The following is a 6,372-nucleotide window of genomic DNA, read 5'->3' as shown; positions in this document are numbered from 1 at the left end:
CTCAGGCCCGGCCGGCGGGAGAAGTGCCTCCTCGCTGGAGGACTCGGGCGACCAAGAGGAGGAGGAGGCGATGGTGGTCGGGGGCTGTGACTGCAAGGAGCAGGAGCTGACCTAAGAGCTGCAGCAAGGCTACCGCATCCTGGGCGAATTCCTGCAGAAGCACCGGGGCCTCACCGCCCCTTTTCTGCAGCCCTTAGAGGGCCTTGCCACCGGGGAGGAGGAGGTGGCGGAGGGTTCGCGCACTGAGTCCAGGGCAGTCGTGCCCTCCCACAGCAACAGGAGCAGGGCATGTGTTTGCTGAAGATGGAGGAGAAGTTCGCCAGCGGCCAGTAGGGGGCATCACCGACTTTGTGGCGGACTTCAGGTTGATGCTGGAGACGTGCTACGAGTGGACCACTGGATCTCCACGCAGGGTCAGAAACTGGAGATGATGCTGGAGCAGAAGTTGGGGCTTCTCTCTCGGCACTTGAGAGAAAAGACAATGATAGCAGTTACATCTAGAGGCTATTATGGATTGGAGAATGAGAAGGGAACTGCATGTACTTCAACAAGGCATCGGTCAACACCATGAAGTTTGGCAGGCTTGACAAGTGGAGTTTTTGAATCTATAATGGTTCAAGTTTTGAGACAGGAAGAACAGCTGAGAGCAAAAGAAGAAAAAAGGATCCAGGAGCAAGAAAGAAAAGAAGCAGGAGCTAGTCAAAAGGAAATAGAAGAATGGGAAAGAAAACTGCTAGCTCAAGCAGCTCCAACTTGTATGGAGACCATGTGGGAAATTCCAGCTATCGGGCATTTTCTTTGTTTAGCCCAGCAAATTCTAAATTTGCCAGAAATAGTCTTTTATGAATTAGAGCGTTGTCTTCTGATGCCTCAGTGTAATGCTTTTCTATCTAAAATAATGGCTTCACTATTAAGTCCTCCTATCGCAGACCTACCTTACATCGAAGACCTACTTTGCATTATAGGACCTGGGAAGCAGCACTGACACAGTGCAGCAGTGGTACACTGCTGTAGGGCAAACTGAAAATCCTGGTAACTGTGCTGAAAAACTTGGATTGTGTCCTCAGTTTTTTAAAGTTCTTGGAGAAGTTAATCCATTGGAAGAAAAACCTTTTCATGAACTACCTTTCTACCAAAAAGTGTGGTTACTTAAGGGGCTTTGTGATTTTGTGTATGAAACACAAAAAGAAGTTCAAGATGCTGTACTTGGACAGCCTATCCATGAATGCAGGGAAGTTATCCTTGGTTATGATTATTTAGAGAATGCTTATGTACATTTCCCACAGTTCTGTGGTACAGATGTATGGATTTATAAACAGACCATTTCAAGCCCCAGAATTTCCAGTTCCAACCATTAAGAGTACCTCGGGTTAAACTGGAGAAATTGAAGTGTGACTATCTTAGTACAAGTAATGGAGAACTTAGGTGTAGTAAAGAAGGCCTGTCCTCTGCCTTCAAGAAAGAACAGGAATTTAATTTGGATCTGGCTTGCTGCTAAAATGATTTTGAATAATCATGATACCTCTATTGAAATGGAATTAAAATCCAGCTGTGAAATAAGAATTCACAGAGCCTGTGAAATTAAGAAAACTGATTGTTATAAAGAAAATTTAGAAAAAACAGAGAAAAACCAGAGAGTCCAGGTGAAGTTAATGACTTTGGGGAGCCTCTCAGTCCAGGTGAAATAAGGTTTATAGAGAATCAGGAAAAATATGGTGAAGCATCCAGAAAAAAAACTGAACCCAGTCCATTAAAAGAAAATGCTCTAAAATCTTGCCAAATACATGTTAATGGAAGTCACGGTGATCATCTCGAAATTAACTGCCACAAAGTTGTAAGGGATATTCTATTAGAGCAGTCACTGCAGAGCCACAAGAAACTTAAACTAACTAAAATGAGGGCAAAAAAGAAGAAAAAGAAAAAAAAGAAATTGAAAGATGTTTTAAATGAAAATTTACAGAGAAAGTGTGAAGGTCTTCATTCTCTTGCATTCAAGTCTTACAAACCTGAGATCCAGAATAAGTTAATGATTATAAAAAAGAAAGCAAGGCACAAGAAGCACAAATCTGGAAAAAAAAATCCATATCTAAAAAAGCAATCACAAAGAAGAGGAAAACTGTCACAAAGTCACCTACTGTACCAGAATTTCAGCTTATTTGCACTAATCTTGATGAACTCAGGGAATTAATCACAAAAATCAAGAATGAACTCAAAGATCTGGAAAACAGTAGAAAAAAAATCGGGTAAATGGTATCATCGAAGGCTAGCTGTAAAAGAATTGCATAGTATATTGATACGGCTTTTAAATGAATTGCTGCCATGGGAACCAAAGTTAATGAAGGCTTTTCAAAGAAACAGGAGCCGCCTAAAGAAAGACTATGATGATTTCAGTCATTTGCTGTTTTATATAAACAAAATGCTTGTTTTTATTATTTTCAGATGATATGAAATTGTTAGAAATAGATTTTTCTGTGGCCAGAAGCAAGCTATTGAAAAAGGAATTGCCTTCTAAAGATGTAACGAAGATACTGCCTAAAACACTTAAACGACAGTCCAAACAAACTAGTTATCTGGATGATAGAACAAAAGAGCTTTCCCTAAGGAAGAAAGCAAAGTTAAGCACAAGTGAGACAACAGTTGAGCATTTAGAAGGTGATATTCAGATTGACTGTTTGAATGAATCAAAGCATACAGAGTCATCAATTCTGGAGTCATTTGCCTCAGTGGATTCAGTACCAGTGTCTACTCTACAGAAAGGGACCAAACCTATTCAGGCCTTGCTTGCAAAGAATATTGGGAACAAAGTGACCTTAACAAATCAACTGCCCTCTTCCACAGGTAGAAGTGCTCCTGCTCTGGAAAAACCAGTTGTATCTCCTCCAGAAGCAAGCCCCATAAAGCCAGCATTGACCTGCCAAAACAGTACAAAAGGTCCTTTACAGATGGTATACAAGATGCCCTGTGGCCAGTGGTTGCCAGTAGATCTTCACAACAGCTCAGTAAAGATTCAGATGCAACCTGTGATGGATCCTAAAACAGGAGAGAAAATCATGCAGCAGGTTCTTATTCTGCCTAAGAATTTTGTGATTCAGCACAAGGAAGGAAAAGCAGTTGCAAAGGAACCACTTCAACAAAAAGGTATAGAACAACATTGTTCAACCTTCCCACAGACAGCAAATGTAAACTCTTCTTTAACATCAGTTCTTGTCAACTCAACAGGAACTATTTCTTCCCAGCTCCCTAATACAGTTGTTACAAGACAATTACACCTTCATCAAATGTGAGCAGTGCTAGGCCACAGCCTTCATTTCCTGTAATCTCTGTAAGTAATTTATTAACACAACCAGTTAAGACTATCCTGAGTGAGGCAGGAAAAGTCAAGAGTGCAGTTTCAGCAGCCACATTCCCCCAGCCCATTGATTCTTCACCCACTGGTTCCTCAGTAGCTCAGCCTCTGTTATCAGCAACAACACTAAGTGGATCTACAACTCCTGGTAATTTCCTCAACTGTTTTGCACAACAGACTGGTGATTCTTCTGAAGCAAAGCAAGAACTGAAAACTGTATGTATAAGAGATTCACAGTCAATTCTTGTTAGAACACGAGGTGGAAACACTGGAGTTGTAAAAGTACAGACCAGTTCAGATCAAAATTCACCCAGTAGTTTATCTTCAAATTCAGTTTTCACTTTTGCTCCTCAGCTTCAGGCATTTCTGATGCCAAAATCAACAGCTTCATCATCCTCCACATTTTCACCAGTAACTGGAACAACAGCTACACCTAGTCTCCCACCTTTTGGCCAAACACCAACTTCTGTTTCCATTCCATCTGGCTTTACTCCATCCATGGGGAAAAATCTCAAGCATACATTAGGCCAGAATTCTGGAAGAGGTAATATGACAGATAAAATTTCACACATGCCCTCTTCTCCCTTGAAGTCCTCTGTTTCTTCTAGGACTCTACTGCCATCAACAATAAACAGTTCAGTAAATGTAATTAGCATATCAACAGGAAATTTTGGACAAACCAAAGCAAATATTATTCATACTCCAACTAAACAGCAACATGTAGATTATTTCACAAAAAGTTACCCTGTTACAAGATCGGAAGCAACAGCAGCAACAGATGGAGATGTGATAAGTGGAACTTCAGTACAGAAACTTATGCTGGTGTCTGCTCCATCTATTCTTTCTTCTGGCAGTGGAACTGCAATTAATGTGACACCTGCACTGACATCTACAGGTGTTTAAACCCAGAAATTAGTTTTTATTAATGATCCAGTTCCCAGTGGCACTTCAACCCCAACTATTGTTGCAGAATCATTAAAACAAACTCTTCCTCCCCCCTTAAATAAAACATATGTTAAGACTTCAGAGCAACCCCAATTGGTACTAATTCCATCTACAGTGGGAGCACCAATAAAAATAAATTAATCACCAACTGTGTCTCAGATTAAAGATGTGAAAATTGGGCTAAACATAGGTCAAGTAATTGTAAATACATCAGGCACTGTACCAGTCATACCATCAATTAACATATTGCAAAATGTAACCCCCAAAGAAGACAAAAGTAGCAAGAGCTATGTTTTGCCATTGTCAACAACTGGTAATTCAATTCCAGTAAGCTCAAATTTCATGAGTCAGAATATTTCTCCCATTAATGAATCAGTGATTTCTGCAGCAAGAGCAGTAAACATGTTTTCTGTAACAGGAGCAAATGTGTCTTTGGGTTCCCTTTCAGTGACCTCAAGCTCTGCTTCAGTTGGGACGCAATCTTCTGTTTTAATTAGTGGAAATGATACGTCTTCAAGAATGATGCCTATTTTGTCCAACAGACTTTGGACATCAAGTCTCGGAAACACTGTGGCTATATCAACCGTGAAAACAGGATATCTTGCATCATCTGTTCTGATTTCAACTACACAACCAACAGTGTCTCCTAAATGTTTAGCATCAACGTTACAAATCCCTGTTACTGTTGCCTTGCCTACACCTGTGACTGCATCTCCTAAAATAATCAACACAGTTCCACACTCAGCAACAGTACCAGGAACTACACGTTCTGTATCTCTTTCTAAAAAACAATCTCGAACTTCTCTCCAATTTCAGTCACCAGGGATTTCTACTACAGTGCCAACAAATGTAAACACAAATAAACTTCAGGCTGAATTATCATCCCTTTCATCAAGTCCAGGTAAAATAGTTAATATTTCCAATTTTGCTCCTCTGCCAAACCAGTCAATGTCCCCTGCTTTAGTAAAATCAACCCTCATTTACAGTTCTGCTCCAGGTGTCTCTGCCACTCACACTGCTATAGCACCATCAAATGTAACTAGCCTAGTAGGGGGTCATATCAGTGAACCTCGTATTCAGCAAAAAATAGTCATCAACACCGGTACACCTTTGGCACCTGGTACTTAGATCATGATTAATGGAACTTGATTCATTGTTTCACCACAAGGTCTTGGAGTTGGCAGGCATATCCTCCTGATATCTACTAACCCAAAATATGAACCTCCCTTAGTTCTTAACAGTGGCCAAGGCATTCAGTCTACATCAGTAGATAACCCTGCCCAGAAGATCACATTAGCATCAAATAATTCTTTAAGCAGGCAACCTACAAAACATTCTCTGAGAAGCTCTACAAAAATTGTAAACTCTCTTGGGAACATGAGTTCTCTACCCATAATACATGCACCATCACAAATCATAAATACAACTGCTAAAGTTTCTGTTCCAACTCCAGTACCAACAGTACCATTGACTTCAGTAATTAAGTCTCCTCCAGCTACTCTTTTGACTAAGACATCTTTGGTTTCTGCCTTTTGCTCCAGTAATCCCCCTCTGCCAAGTACTACTTCGGTTTATCCTTTGGACACCTTTGTCAAAAAATTGTTGGTTAGCCCAGAAGGAGCCATTTTGAATAACATAAATACCCCAGCATCTAAGCTTCCTTCACTCTCTTCATCTCTCTTCATCTCTCTCAGATTGTCATATCTGCCAATTGAAATCCCTCCTCTGTCTTCCCTGCTTTTCAATCTTCTGGCTTAGAGAAGCCTGACACAGCTGCATCTTGAATTTAGACTACACAAGCCAGTTTTTAAATAATGGGGCATTGTTTTGACTCCCATAAGGATTTTAACTTTATTATAATGTTGAACACATAATATACATAGTTTGTGTATATATGGTTGTGTGCATGTGTGTGTGTGTGTGTTTAATGTATCTTTTCATTAGCTTGGCTTGTTTTCTTGGGGAGGGAAAAACTTGTTCCATTTCACTCACTGATACAAGGATGTTCTCAAAGATTCTTTGTTTAAAGTACATGGTCAGGATTTGCCTGTCTGTATAACATAAATGGAACAAAGTTTGAC

The 6,372-nt window shown here is 40.3% G+C and overlaps 1 pseudogene; it reads left to right on the top strand.

The window, feature by feature from the left end:
- The window catches only part of LOC102489457 (uncharacterized protein KIAA2026 pseudogene), a 6,777-nt pseudogene extending 611 nt beyond the window's left edge, over positions 1–6,166 (top strand).
- The last annotated feature ends 206 nt before the right edge of the window (positions 6,167–6,372 follow it).

Source organism: Tupaia chinensis, unplaced genomic scaffold (genome assembly GCF_000334495.1).
Source record: "Tupaia chinensis unplaced genomic scaffold, TupChi_1.0 Scaffold141450_1, whole genome shotgun sequence".
Taxonomy (NCBI): Eukaryota; Metazoa; Chordata; class Mammalia; order Scandentia; family Tupaiidae; genus Tupaia; species Tupaia belangeri.
This window is presented reverse-complemented; position numbering and strand designations above follow the sequence as displayed.